At 35.1% G+C, this 16,182-nt stretch overlaps 1 protein-coding gene across 7 annotated transcripts in view; it reads left to right on the top strand.

The window, feature by feature from the left end:
• Nucleotides 1-16,182, top strand: part of PDE1C (phosphodiesterase 1C) — a 491,380-nt gene that overhangs the window by 351,467 nt on the left and 123,731 nt on the right. The gene's annotated exons all lie outside the window — the stretch shown is intronic.

The following is a 16,182-nucleotide window of genomic DNA, read 5'->3' on the forward strand; positions in this document are numbered from 1 at the left end:
GGAACGGGAACTGATAGTATCAATGAAGGTCATATAATGGAGCAGTCCCTCAATATTATGCTTCACATTTACCACAATTCAATTTTTTTATTGTCTGCACCCCTTCTATCCCCCACCCCCAGCCAAATGTAAGCTCCATGAGGCAAAGCTTTTTGTCCATTTTATAGTGGTCTCCTTACACCTAAAACAGTCTGGCACAAGGCTGCTTAATAAATATATGAATGAATGAGCATACCTAAGCTACCCTATAACATATCCTTGCCCAAGGAGAAGTAAATTTACATAAATTAGGTCTGAGTATATACATTGGTTCTTATATCAGGTTCTTATAACAGTATGATATGAGGACAGTGCATGGAACCAGAAATATGGGCTCTTGACTGTCTTGCTCTTTTAGTGGCTTTATGTCTTGAAGTAGGCAATTTGATTTCTATGGTCTTACTTTCTACAGCTATATGATAGACATAATATTTCTACATATCTTTGGTAAGTACTCAGTAATTCAATTTTATTTGACAACCATTTATTGCCTAAGATATGCAAATCACCCTTGAGATCTGAGGGTTTGTTTTTTTTTTAAGATTTATTTATTTATTATAGACATGGAGAGAGAGAGAGAGAGTGAGAGAGAGAATGAGAGAGAGAGAGAGGCAGAGATACAGGAGGAGGGAGAAGCAGGCTCCATGCCGGGAGTCCCTCACCGGGACTCCATCCCGGGACTCCATCCTGGGACTCCAGGATCGTGCCCTGGGCCAAAGGCAGGCGCTAAACCGCTAAGCCACCCAGGGATCCCCGAGATCTGAGGGTTTTAAGAATGAAATAGCTGCAGGATCCCATCTTCAGGGATCCTGCAGCTTACTGGAAAAAGTCAAAAATAATAGTACTAGTAATACTAATAACACTTATAGAGGTATTGTTTGCCAGACACTGTTGTAGATTTCTAAGTTTTATATATTTAAAAACATATAAAATATAAATGTTTTAAATACTTATAAAAATATATAATTTAGCCTTATAGTATTGTCTGTGGTGGATACTAACATTATTCCCCTTTTATAGATAAAGAAACCAAAACACAGAGAAGTTAGTGTAGATATTTAAGGCTAAACAAGCCCAGACAAAAATTCTATGGAATCAGTGAAATGTGCAGGATATGTAGTTATCATCAATCCCCCAAATAAATAAGTAGCATCATCTAGGCCAATTTTGTCAAAATCAAAGCTGGAGGTTGGGCAGATTTTCATGGTGAAGTAACTTGGCAGCAGACAACAGGCCCAGTGGGCAAGCAGGGATTTTTAGGAAGATATAGTAATATTCAGCCAAGACCTAGGTGGAAGACTGTGACTTGGCAGATGAACCTTGAATATTGGTAACACTGGAGAGCAAGGCCAAGCCTGTGTCTAGGGCTAGTGGGAGCATCTAGGTTGAGCTATTATGATAGAGATTGGGACATGAAAGGCCAACTCTTATTGGGTAAGGCAGGATCTTAATAAAGGACACAGGTTCTGAGTCCACAGATCAGTCTACACAGCAATTAAGACTGATTTGATTAATTAGATTCTTGGGGAACCTTAAATCTCATAGCAAATGGATAGCAAATGGATTCGTTTTAGAGGGATAATAGAATAAGTGAATATTTGAATGAATGAATGAATGAATGTCATCTTGGTGAGGCTTAGCAAATAGAGCTAAATGAATTGGAGATACTTAGGGGCAGACAGACATCATTGTTACATAGTGGTTTTTCTGTGATAACGGATTTATTCTTGAGCAAACCCTCTTACAACTTCAGAGGAATAGTGACTGTCTCATGATTAAACTGGGGTGTTGTCTTCTCAACTCTTTTCAACTGGACAGCGGCAGTTTTTGTTATTATAGATGCTAAAAGGCAATATTTAAATAGAAGAAAAACCTTGAGATAACTCTAAGTTATATTTATGTGGCATGAGCATCTTTTACCAAAGTTGTTTTGAAGCCATTCTTTTTATGCATTTGGTAGCTTAGTATTCAACCTTTGTAATGATTGACAAAGACAGCTGATAATGAGGAAGAAGGAATTAATTTGCTTAATCCATATCTCCTTGCCCTGAAAACTTGTATTTAGGGTGAATTGACTATAGTTAAAGATGTATTATGTTAGGTTTGCCGTTTGTTTTCCCTATATTCTTTTTATTATCCTGGCCAGTGTAAGCATCCTTATTTAATGCACAAGTAGAAAAAGCAAGCTCCATGTTGAGATTTGGGTATAGATGGATCAAGTTGGATGTAAAATTGCTAAATTCTTCCCTGAAATCCTTGCCATCAAGTATTTCTTTCCTGCCTGTGCTTATTTTTTACACATAAAATCCAAACTCTTATATTTGCCTTGATATGATAGGATCTTCCAGTAATAATCTCTATATTCTCTAGACTACATTCTAAATAAGATCTTAGCCTTTGACTTTTTTATGGTTGTTTTGGCAATATTTGTGTAATTAATTCATACTTGATATAGAACCAACTTTGAATCTGACTTGTAAATCAGATTGGAGCTGCTTAAAAATTATCTGATTTTGAGCCAATCTGAGTTATGTTTATATGACTTTATTTTAGGTGGTATATGCTTTTCTTTTTGTTTTTACTTTGGAACTAAACCAGACTAACTGTATGGAGTGTCAGTGAGAAGGAATGAGGATAATTGCTGGTTTAAAAATATAATTGCTGTGGATTTAACTGACATACAACCATGAGATGTAGGCGGAAGGGTGATTAATGAAGTGGACTGTGCAGGTTCTTTTAAAAAACTTTACTCTTCATGCTCATGAACAGAAATGGCAAACCAGCACACAAGTGCTGCTCAATAGTCAATAGCCAAACCAGTTTTATGAGGCTAGGATTGGAGAACTCTGTATGAGGATGGATACTAGTTTGTACTCACTTCTTCCAAAGGAGCACCAGGGGAATCTTGAAATGATTTTGGACTGTTCTTGTCTTGGTCCCAAATCACAAATCCCAGACTTGATTGCTTGGGTTGCCTTTATACCTCAAATTTCCCCAATTCTTGCCCTTTTTCTGATTCTGGTGTCTTACCTGCTGTTCTCACATTCATCCATTGTCATATCTCTAATATGACACCTGCTGCATAACTCCTGCCCTTGTTGACTCCATGTTTTGGCTTTGGCTTTCTCTTTCTGGCCCAAGGTTGATTGTTACATGTTAATGGTAACATGCCTCTTTCCTCCTGTGTGACCCAAATTGGCCACAACTTATTATTTATGGTGTTTATTTCTCCAATTCACTCCCTAATAAAATAGAGCTGGACACAGTGCTTGTAAAGCATTGGCTAGTACCCTGGGGATTACTTTTCTTTTAAGTAGTCTCAAATTTCACCGAAAATTTTTATTGAAAATTCATGTGATTGGCTGTGTACCATGTGAAGAGCCAAAATGAAAACTGAAAATAGGGCTTCTGAATTCTAGACAGTGTGGACAAAATGCAGCCTCAAATGTGTGTATCCTCTGTAATGATCACAATGAATTCTTACTACCCCTTTTCAGAGGGAGAAAGCTGAGGTACATGATGTTTGTGGTATATCAACAGGGTTGTGAAGACATCTCAATTCCTGAGCTCTGGTGTCTCTTGACTACCAAAACTACATGTTGAAATATGATAGCGTAGTTCCATAATCTGCTCTGAATAAATGTAAGCAATTTGCTTATATATTTTTGCTTGGTTTATGTTTAGGATTTTGATGGGAGTATTCTACTTAAAAAATTAGGCTGACAAATTGGGAACCAGCCTATCAAGCTAAACTGAAAACATACCTCAATTGTTTTTAGAATTGGGTTCCTAATGATCACACACTTATCTGTTGTTTGCATAGACCAGGTGTTTTGCAACAATTGCATGAGATGGGGGCTCTATTTTCCGTCTTGACAGAGGAGGACACTAAAGCAAGGGAAGATCAAGTAGCTCAAACTCATACAGTTTTTGAGCCGCAGGACTGGGATTGAAACCTAGGCCATTAAGCTGTAGAAGTCATGTACTCACCCACCACGTATATGTCCTCTCCACTTACAGGGTTTTGAGAACAGATAGGTCTTCTCATCAGAACATATTGCAGTCAAATCATGTTCTTTATTTGCCTGGATTTTACCATGCTACCAGCTTTTGAAAAGCCTCTGCTTGGTTTCCTAATTTGGCCAAAGCTAGAGCAAGCAGATAGTTCCCATTACTTATCCCTGGGGTGTTGCATGGAGCTGGTACAAGGCAGTAGCAAGGAAGCAGGGCACTCTCCCCTAGCAAAAGGCAGGTGCAGGGATAGGGGAGCAAATGCTTTCAGCACCTCCAGAAGTGCTTCTAAATTCCAGTTCACCTAAACTGAAAGTGAAAACTTAAGAGAGATAAGACATGGCAAAAGTATGGAAAGAATACTGCTTAGAAGATTGTGCAGAATTAAAATGGGGGAGGACAGTAAGAGCAGGGTAAAAATAAAATAAGAAATCAGGAGAAAGGACCATCTTATGGGAGAAAACTTAATCTAAGCAGTGGTCTTGGTTTTTGGAGAGGACCCAACATTTTTTGGCTGTAGTGGAAGTCACTCTACATATGTCTTCATTTTTAGAGAATATATATGCACAATGATTGAACATACTCTAGAGCAATGATTCTCAGTCAGGAGTGATTTTGCCTACGGGGGGACATTAACAATATCTGGAGACATTTTTTGGTTGTCACAACTTGGGGCTGGGTGCTACTGTCATCAAGTAGGTAGAGGCCACGGTTACTATTAAATATACAACAGTGCACAAGGCAACTCTTCACAACAAGGAGCTAGCACAAAATGTGAATAGTGCCAATTTTGAGAAACTTTACTCTAAAGCCAGACTATCAGGGTTCAAGTCTTGACTCTGCCCCTTACTATTTCTGTGGCCTTGGGAAAGATACTTAGCCTGTGTGCATCAGTTTCTTCATTTGTGAAATAAACTGAAGACCTAATTTCATTTAAAATAAGATGCTATCAAATATAAGGTACACCTTCATTTTATGGAAGATAAATCAATGCTGAGTAAGTCATTCTATAGATTGTACAATCTGTATTCCTGCTTCAGATATGTTAAAATGTCGAAATAAATGTGTCTTAGACTTGGAAATATATAGTATGATCTTTTAAATAGGATTTTAGAAAGATTAAATGGATATGTCTTCTTAGACAGTTCTTAGCTTACACGTACTAGGTACTATATGAGGTTTAGGAGCAATGGGAAACGAAGAAGAGAGATTTCCTTTTCCTTCCCTCTTTTTCCCTCTTTGGTGTTAATGAACCTAAAAGAGCCAGCACCCTGGGGCTTTATTTATAACACTACACACATTCTGGATCCTGGTTATCAGCTCCAAGTGGAGCGGAATGAGAGAGCTAAATATGAAGCCCAAGAGAGTCCAGGCAGTTGATGGTCATGGGTGTGATAGGAAAGGTGGCTACTGATTCCTCACATGAGAGGGCACGAAACCTTATTTAGAAAGTTCCAGTGGCATGTTTTGATATTAGAGGGTGTCCAAAGATCTGTGAGTTCTCTGACAATGATTGGATCAAATCACTGATGATCAGTGTGTAGAAATAGCCATAATGGCCAAAGCCATCTACTTAGTTATAATTAGAAACTGACATCTGGGCAACCAACTAAGAGGACTTAGGCCACATTATTTTAGAAGTTTTTATCTTTGACTGGCTCATTTTCTTATTTCTTGGTGGTGATAACTATGTTTTTATATTTCAGTGGTTAGGTCAGTGGAATTCTGAGTGGGAGAGTTATACAGTTTGTAGGTTAGGTGCAAAATGCTGTCTTAAAAATGGGAAATTCATGTGGGATTTCTGAGGAATGAAAGGCTTCCAAGCAATTATTTATCAGGATCTATAGTTTCTGTGGTAGGGTCTGGCATTCTTTGTACCGCAACCATTGCAAGTGAAGAATCTAAGGGAGCACAAGAGAACAGTCAGCTGAATCAATTCACTCACTTATAAGGTATTTGTTGTGCACCTACTATGTAATAGCCACTGGAGTTGTAAGGATGAATAAGAGTGGTCATTAAAGGGTTATTAAAGGGTAGTTATTAAAAATTCATGTCTGTGTTTTGTTCTTTAAAATTTATTTTTCATTAAAATGGTGGTAGGAGCCCCTTAGCTGTTGTGACGTTTTATATTGCTTCCAAACCCTGTGGTTTTTCTTGAGTAAAGGTTGATGAGCTGATTAGAATCACTACAACTCTTTGCTATGTAAGAATACAAGAGTAAGTCTGCCAGTTGGTGTTCGACCTGAGAAGTGGACCCCACAGAAGGTATATATCAGAGAGTGATTGCTCAGAACAGGCTTGCTCATTCTGGGGGCTACCAGGTAAAGCCCAAATCCATAGGATGGCCATCGGGCAGCCTAGAACTCTTAGGCATGGTTGAAGCTGCTGCCCATAGGCAAAATTTCTTCTCCTCTTGGGAAGCTCCAGTTCTGCAACTGAGGCCTTTCAACTGGTCCACTCAAGTTGTCTAGTATATTCTCCTTTATTTAAGGTCTACTGATTATGGCCTTGAGTCACGTCTACTTTAACAGCAACACCTAGATCAGTATTTGGTGAAGTAACTGGGAACCAGCCAAGCCAAGTTGACACATCAAAAAGACCATCAAAAAAATAAATAAATAAAAATAAATAAAAATAAAAAAAAACAAAAACAAACAAACAAAACCCAAAAAGACCATCACAGGAATGTTTGAAAGAAATTTGGTTTAAACTGTATATTTTGGTTAGATTCCCTCAGTTCACTATTAATTTTCTAGTAGTTCTTTGACATTATTACATTATTTGGGCTATGTTTATAAACCATCACAATTAGTTGATAGAATCAATGAAATGAAAAAAAAAAAGAGGCATTTTTTGCATCAATTTGGTCAACTTATAGACTAACATGTAAAAATGTGTCATTAGTTTTGTTAGCATTTTAGGGACAGATTGTGACTACTAATATTTCTTTTCATAGTTTAGCTCAATCATTGGATGCCAGTGTCCATAGTACTGGGCATGGTCTTTGGGATCTAATTTTAACTTGGGAAACATACAACTCAAAACTTAAAAATATTCTATCTCTAAGGAAGTTGAGAGGCTGAATAGGAATATGGTCACGGTGTTCGATTTGTTTTAGTATGTCTTATTCATCCATTTGGTCATTTGATAAATCATCCAATCTTTGTTACTTATTGAATTACATCATGATTAAAACACAGGCTCTGGAATCAAATGCCATCACTTTCTAGGTGTGGGACCCTGGAAAAGTTAGGTACACTGAGCCCATTTTTTGCATTGTGAAATAGGAATAAAAATATTAACTACTTCATAGATTTGTTTGGAGGACTAAATGAGGTTATCCTGCAAAGACAGAGTGTTTACTTCTTGAAGTCATGGACCTGATTTTCAGTTTCTGTATGTCTTGGCACAGCACAGGGACTGACCGGCAGAGGAATACTAACTGACCATCACAACACACCATGATGCGCCTGTTAATGGTGGATGTCCAGAACTTGGCAGAAGCCCCCAAAATGAGAATACCTGCATATTCTCATTGTGGTGGAGTGGTTTGGCCATCCACTCCTCATACAGCGAGCCTTACCACCACCCTGAAAACTTGGCATTAAGGTTAATGACATGATAAAAGAGGAACTGTTCCATCAAGGAGCAAAAATTAAAGAAAGAAAATGATATTGAAACTTTTCATGGAAAGTAAGAAGTAAATTTAAAGATCCTAAAGAAATTTCTAGATTATAGAGCAATATTACTAAATGACTGAATATCACTTTCTTAGAGATTTACCTACTGAGAACTGTCAATGAAATCAAGATTATTGGTATCCTATAATTAAATCATTGTGTGATTAGTGGGCCCATTTTAACTTTTAACATTTTAACTTCTTTAAATTAGATGTAGATTAAATTTTACATCTTCCCCTCTTACCCACCCTCCACTTTTTTTCAGTACACTCATCTATTTCTCCCATAAGATTTTATTTTGCTCTAGTTATTTGGCTGCATATAAATACTTCTTGACTTGTAGGAGTGATTTTTACTTGTTCCCAGGTGATTGCTGACATTGAAGGTAAATGACTCTGTCAAGTATATTTCCTAAGAACTTCTGCACAGAGAACTTAACTCACTTTATGAATGCCTTCATATAAGAGATATATTTTCCATCTTTGTATAATAAATCTTTGGGATATTTTTTCATATTCACAGATTTTATTGTTTTTTATTAGATTACTTTTCACCCTAAAATAAATTGCCTGCCAATGAGTTGCAATACATTAACTTTCAATGAAGAATGAAATGAAAGGGAGGAATATAAAATTATAAATAGGTGTATAAATGGCATTATTCTAACAACAGGAGACTTATCATAGTCTAGTTTGTGGGGCATGTGATTACATTTCCCATCATTGTTCACAGGCTGAACCACCTCACAATACTTCATATAATCCTTTTGTTAGGCTCATGTTCCATAAAATGGGACTCAAACACCTGCTTCCCATAAAGTTTTATGGGTTCTAATTTATTAAATACCTTTTATGCTTGCTGATTTTTCTTGGTGATAGTCTGTATAAAATGAGTTATGACTCACAGTTGACCTTATCTATGGAGGCCTATATGTTTGGGGAAGGAAGGAATGGTGCCCAGCAATGCAGATGAGACTGAATGGCCGTATAATATGACTTGGGCCATTTTTCTTGCTCTTTGCTTCCTTGGACAAGGATATTTATCTTGTTTCTACCTGTAGGCTCAGAACTTCCCACCCTCTGAGGTTAGTTCTGATGCTACACACACACATACACACACACACACACACACTCACACGCACACACATGTGCATGCACATTCTCATGACATATTGGGAGGTTGTTGGCTTCTTCTCAAAACCTATTCTTGCTCATCATTTTACCTCTTTTTAAAATATTGCCTTGCATCATAGTTATTTATATACCTAGCAGAGTACCTGGCACAAAGTACACACATATGTGTGTGCATACACATAGCAGCCGCTAAGGATTTAAAAGCACTCTGCTAATCTTTCCACATGCATTATTTTATATAATTATCACCAAACCTGTGAAGTAAATAGTCTTGTCATCCCTACCTTATCAAAAAAGAAATTGAAATACTGGAAGTTTGAAAAACTTGTACAAAGTCATTTAATGAGTAAATGAAAAAGCTAGGCTTTGGAGCAGAAGGCTTTATATTCCAACAGCCACGTGCTAGACTGCTGGGTGATCCCTTGTCTTGTTCACTTACTGTTGCATGAACAAATGCATGTGCCCCTCACTGAGCTGGAAGCTTCTTGTGCCTTTTCTCTCAGTAGCCTGTATAGCACCTGCCATGGACTTGGCAACAACAAATGCTGTTGCCCCAACAGTACACTTGGCCACAGGCATGGGGATTTCGTATCTACTCTTCTGATATCAAGCTCAAACCAAGGAAAATGTATTTCACTGTACAGCTAATTTATTGAAACGACAGGCTAAGATGGATTCACAGAATGACCCCTCATTCTTATATTAGTTTATACTGTAATATACAAAGTTAGCATACTCTTGGGAATTATGAGAAATTGACATTTGGGAGATAATAACTTATTAGAATCTCATGAGACTAACACTTTTAAAAGAGCCTGAAAAGACTGAAATAATTGTGTAAGAATGAGATGATTGAAGGTGTTACATGTGGTGTTTGTGAGGAAACGACGTGCACATACTTGACATAAAGAGGAGAAGTTATAGTTAGATAATGACTTCAAATATATGAGGATTTAGGGAGAAACATAATGGTGATCAATCAGTTTACACATGAGAGAAAATGTACTTAAAGTAAAATGCTTGGCTTGCCATTTATTATTTATCCAACATATTTACTTAATGTCCACTATGATCTTAGCACTACAAAGGAAATTTCAACCATAAGGGCTTCAAAAGAAGACAAAAATTTGCACACATTAAGTTATATAGTCCCCACTCTCTATTTGAAGTAACAAATTATTTCCTGGTTCTAAAATGTAGAAGGAATTGGGATGCGTGGGTGGCTCAGTGGGATAAGCATCTGACTCTTGAACTCAGGTCTTGATCTTGGGGTTGTGAGTTCAATCCCTTCATTGGGCTTAAAAAGCAAAAGATGAAAAAAATGCAGAAGAAACCTATTTCACAGATAATTTTTCAATAAAAGACATACTTTTTCCAAGTAGACATTTTCATCTCTAAAAATTTTCTAAAAATAGATGGCATAGCATTTTATCTTCATTTGATATTTTTTTCAGGAAGTCAAGATAGCTAAGTCCAGGTTCACTGATATTTGATTGTATAATATAGAGACAACACTTAGCTAATCTATGAGAATAGAGATGCTCATTCTTATTTGTATGTCTGAAACCAAATAGAATACTGTCAATTTGTGACCTGTTTGCTTTTGTCTCCTTGGGTCTAGCATAATGCATAACACATTGGCAGTCTTTGGATGTTTATTAAATTAAGTGCAAGCAATCATTTGATATCTTGTAGTGAACTTGCACTGTTAAGCTGTGAACGATATGGGACCAAGGTCCATGTCATAGATTCCTCTGTTTTTCTCCACAGTGTCTAACAGAGTATCTAGCCTAGAGTAAGTATGTTCCTCTTGTATACAAAAGAACAAATAAAAGAAGTCTTAGCAGAGATTTTACCAAGTTTTTCAACTGAATAACAATTAAGGTAACACATTTGACTGCTGATTAAAATGCTCCTAGTTTATAATGATAAAAATCATCTCATCAACAAATAATGGTCAGTTGACAGAGCTTCCAAACCATTGCCATAAGTCTTTTAATGTATACTAATTATAGTCATGAACCATAGTGGTTGGGATGCATAATTTACTGTTAAAGTATTTTTTTTTTACTGTTAAAGTATTAATTTTACTCACTTCAGTTGAGTGGCAGGTCTTTATCTAGTTGGTCCTTTCTCAAAAGAATGGTGGAAATTCAGTGAATATTGGGAAAAATTCTTACTCATTTCTATAGTAAGAAGCACTATAGTGCTTCTATAGCAATCTAAGCAGTACTTAGCAGTCATCAGTAGAAGAAAAAGTATACATAAAACCTTGCTTCCTTCATATTTATGTGTCTGGACACACTGGATTTAGGTAATTTTAAGAAGTGAGTGGAGATGCGGTACCTTCATTTAGCAATTGTCATAGGACCCTAAATTTAAAACCTTTACCTTTAAGAGAAATTTCTTTTTGTACAGACTTTTTTTCACTTTCAGTGATTTTGCTTGCAAATTTCATATTGTCTCCAAATCCAGATTCATTGTTATCCCTAATGAGAAATGCTAAAGGTTCCCTTAGAATTACTAGTTCATTAAAGTTTAAAGTTAGTTTCCCTTTGCTTTTTCATTTTGTTCTGTGCTTCTCTTTGGTGCTTATCAAACCAAGAAATGAAATAGATTATTTACTGTTGCCTAGTCCTGCATCACTAGAGGCTGGATTCTGCTTCCATCCAGGGATGGAAGCTAGAAGGAGAGGCATTCCCCAAAAGACTGCACTAGAGCCTTCTATATTCCTGTGCACTTTGAGAAGGCTGCCATGAAATTCAGAACATTCTTCTCACTGTCTAAATTTTCTTTTGAGTATAAGTTCATTGCTCTACTTACATGTTTAAGTAAAAATAGGGAAACCAAGATTGAGGGTCAGAATAAGTTTAAGAGGGAAATGACCACTTACTGTCTTGTCTTAATCTTATTTTTCTAAATTATAGAGATAACCAAAGAAGAACTGATTATTGCATAAGCATTAATGCTGGCCCTTTGATGAAAGTTGTAAATGTAATTTACATTTAGATGTCCCATGGGCAGCTGTAAAATGTGATTAGATTGTAATAATAAATGAGTTTGACCAATTGTTTTCTTTTTGACTCAGGCTGCTATTTTTGGAGAAATCTCCCTTAAGGGAATAGTCTTCCCATTATGTGTTCTCATTTTGAAAGCTTTGGCAAGAGAATGGACCATCATGATATTTAAATTCTTACTATTATTACATAACATATAGACCGGCTAGAGTATCTAGGACTCAAAGACTGACAGGTTTTACAATGAATATAAATGCATGAATTGATTTAAGAATCTGACCTTGTGAAAAAAAAGAAAAAAAGAATCTGACCTTGTGGTATTTGAGCGCCATTTACAATTCACTGAAGTACTGATGTACGAAAAGTTCCCTCATTAAAATTCCTCACTGATTGAATTAATTTATCAATGGTGTACGTAAGATTAAAAATTTTTTTCTTGTATTTTATGGCATATTTGTAAAATTAGGGTGTCTCTGGTGCTTATAGAAAATAAAATACAATTTATTAGCAGTTTTAGTCATCACATATATCTTTAGATATTTTCTGTGCTCTATGGAAAGATTTATTTTAATATTTTAAAAGTTTCTTTGTAGAATCCCAAATGCCGATATTTTCAGAAGCTTTATTTCCCTATCAAAAAGTCCTGTTTTCTTGAAAAAAATTTCAATATTTTTATTAGATAAGGAATGACTTCACAAAAAGCACTGTCCTTATTAGTGTTTTAATTCTTTGCTAATGGTTATTTTCTTAAGGTTAGTGGTATAGCTTTGGTGTTATTACACATTAGCCCATAGAGTTTATTTGTTCAAATGAAAAATGAAATATCCCAAGATGTAACATAAAACACAATGTAACACTTTGATTTTAGAATTGAGACATACTCGTTTGGTATTTTCAGCATTTCATTTGAGAAGGCTAAGAAAGATCTCTTATTATGTGGATTCTATAAGGTATCTGATAACTATGTATACTTAACCCATTTCATTTAATATGTGGTGAGCATCCTTCTGCATTAATATTATAAATTATTATACTATGTACTGTATAATTTAAAATTTTGTTTTGTAATTATAATACATAATGATAAAAATTGAAGATTTCCCAATTAATATAATCAATCCCCTATTAGTGATAACTATTACTTCTTTGCTGTTATAAAGGAACACATGATGAACATCCTTGTAGATGAATAGTTCAGAAGATCCTTATTTATTTTATTAGGATAAGTAAATAGATGAGAAATTGTTAAGTGAAAGGATACTCATATTTTTTAAATTTCTGACAAACAATGCCTAGTTGTCCATGAGATCATACAATTTATAGACCTGTCAGTAACTTATGAGAGCAACTGTTTTCCCCTATTCTTCTCTGCACTTTTATTATGATTTATGATTCTGGCCAATTTAATAAATAAATGGAATCTCAGTGAAATTTTAATTGCATTTGTGAGGCTCATCAATTTTTCTAAGCTTACTGTACATTTATATTTCATCTTTTATAAATTATTTTTGCTCATTTCCTTTGCATATTCTCCCTAAAAAGCATGTTTGTATTTTTTATTGATTTCAAAAAATCTTTTAGGAACAGTTCTTTGTGATATGCTGTAAATAAATTTTTCTCATTTCATAATATAACTGTAAATTTTTTGTAGTTGTTTGGTTTGTTGGTCTGTTACTTTTATGCTTGCAAGCTTTAATGTCATGCTTAGAAAAGCCTAATTTCACTCCCATATTATACTAATATGTATCTTATACTTATTTTGAGTATTTGCATGGGTTCATTTCCTGCATTTAAAGCTTCAGTGCATTTAGAAAACATTTTGGTATAAGGTGCAAAATATGCATCTATCTTATTTTTTACAGTTGCTTACGAAATTTGTTACATACTATTTTATTTGTTCAATCAATAATTCCAACTTCTACTGTTAAAATAAATTTATCATATATTGTCATTATAGGATTTATAATAAATTTTTTCCCTGGAAATTCTTTTCTAAATTAAGCTAAAACATAAATGTTTTTCTGCATTGACAAGCCATAATGTTTTTATTTTCAAACTTTCTATTTTTGATATCTAGTAGGAAATTGTAAAATTGCTTTTCTTTTGAATTCCTTTTTGTTTGAAGATTTTTGGCTGCTTAAAAAAGTTTAACCCTCTAGATTATCATAGAATAAGCTCCTAAATTACAGCAAATTAATAGTTTATAATATAATTTGAGAAGAAGTTTGTGTCTTTAAAACAGTAAGCTTTCCCATCCAGAAACATGATATAGGTTTCCATTTATTAATATTCATTTGATATTCCTCACTAGAATTTTCTTCTCATGGAAAAAGGATATTTCTTTTTGTATTTATTTCTAGATATGACATAGTTTTAGTTGCTGTATTGAATTTATTTTTAGCATTTATCAAAAAGATCATATAGATTTTTCTTTCTGACATTAATTTGGTACATTGTATTAATGGGTTTTAAAATATTGGGCCATCTTTGGTAACACAAATTTTAAGAATTTTTAAAACAGTGGAGGGGCACCTGGATGGCTCAATCAGTTAAGCATCTGATTTTTTTTTTTTTTTAAATTTTATTTATTTATGATAGTCACACAGAGAGAGAGAGAGAGGCAGAGACACAGGCAGAGGGAGGAGCAGGCTCCATGCACCGGGAGCCCGACGTGGGACTTGATCCCGGGTCTCCAGGATCGCGCCCTGGGCCAAAGGCAGGCGCTAAACCGCTGCGCCACCCAGGGATCCCCAAGCATCTGATTCTTAATTTCGGCTTAGGTGGTGATCTCAGGGTCCTGAGATGGAGCCCCACTCCGGCTTATTGCTCAGTGCAGAGCTGGCTTGAGATGCTCTCTTTCCCTTCCTGCCCCTCCCCTCGCTCGCATGTGTGTACTCTCTCTAAATAAATTAAATCTTAAAAAAAAAAAGAACTTATTAAACAATGGAATCATTGAAAAAGTTTCATTTTTAGATTTTCATTTTTAAAACTATAAATCAGATTCTGAAATAGGAAGTTTTAAAACATTCAGGATGTCAATAGAGTGCTATAGAGAACACTCTTATTTTGTTGTGATGTATCTGCAATATATGAATGCATATATGACATATATATGATATATAGCGATATATATTTATGTATATGTGATGTTACTGTGCTTTTGTGTCTTTCACATAGATATTACATAGAATGTTGGGCAGATACATAGTATATTCCTGACACGTTTTATTTACATACTTATTATATTTGTCATGACTATATAAAGTGAATTTTAGCCAAGCATGAATAAAAAGATGAACTATCTATAACTTAAACTTTTGGTGGTACTTTCACAACTTCCAGTAAAATATTGTATATTACAGTAAAAAAGAAAACAGGAAGAGAAAACTAATGGATATTACCTCATACCTAAAACAATTATTCAATGAGTAGAAAGTTTCAGCTATGCTAAGTGAATAAATTCTAGAGATCTGCTATATAATATAGTACCTATAGCTAATTTGGTAATGTACACTTCAAAATCTGTTAGGAGGGTAGATCTCATGTTACATGCTCTTACCACTTAACACATAAAAAAGAAACAAAGCAAAGAAAACTCTGCGAGGTGTTGGATCTGTTACCTTGATGTGGTGATAGTATCATAAGTGTTATCTGTCCAAACTCATCAAATTATTCACATTAAATATGTATAGGTTTTTGTAGATTAGTTATACACCAATAAAGCTGTTAAAAATAGAATAAACAAGAAAATCAATTAAATAGAGAGTATCTAGGGTCTGTTAGAGATTTTTTGTTGTGCTTATTTTTTATTGCCTTTTTTTTTTTTTTTTTTTTTTTTAGTTGAAGAGACAGAAAGCCAATGGCATTTCTCCAATAAGAACAGATAACAAAACTTTAGTTTTCTTTGGAGCAAGGCTTCTTGGTGTTACTCACATATCAAGTCAAATAACCCTTTGTTGTGGCAGGCTGTCCTGTACATTGATTAGCAGCATTCTTGGCCACTAATACACTAGATGCTAGTAACACTCTCTTGCTATAAGAATGTTTCCAGACATTACTAAATTTCCTGTGGTCAACAAAATTGCCCCTGCTTGAGAATCACTGCCTGAGGATGAGATAGTAATGTTGTACACATTCAAGAATCAAGTTTAGTCTAATGGAAACCTTTGGGCAAAATGAAATAGGTAACAGATTAATCTGCTTCCTGTCACTTGTGGAGCGAAATACAGGAATGCTCGTTTCTACAGGTTTATACATTTTTTTCATCACTCCTTCCTCCCCTGAATCCATCTTTCTTTGCCT

Source organism: Canis lupus, chromosome 18 (assembly GCF_048164855.1).
Source record: "Canis lupus baileyi chromosome 18, mCanLup2.hap1, whole genome shotgun sequence".
Classification (NCBI taxonomy): Eukaryota; Metazoa; Chordata; class Mammalia; order Carnivora; family Canidae; genus Canis; species Canis lupus.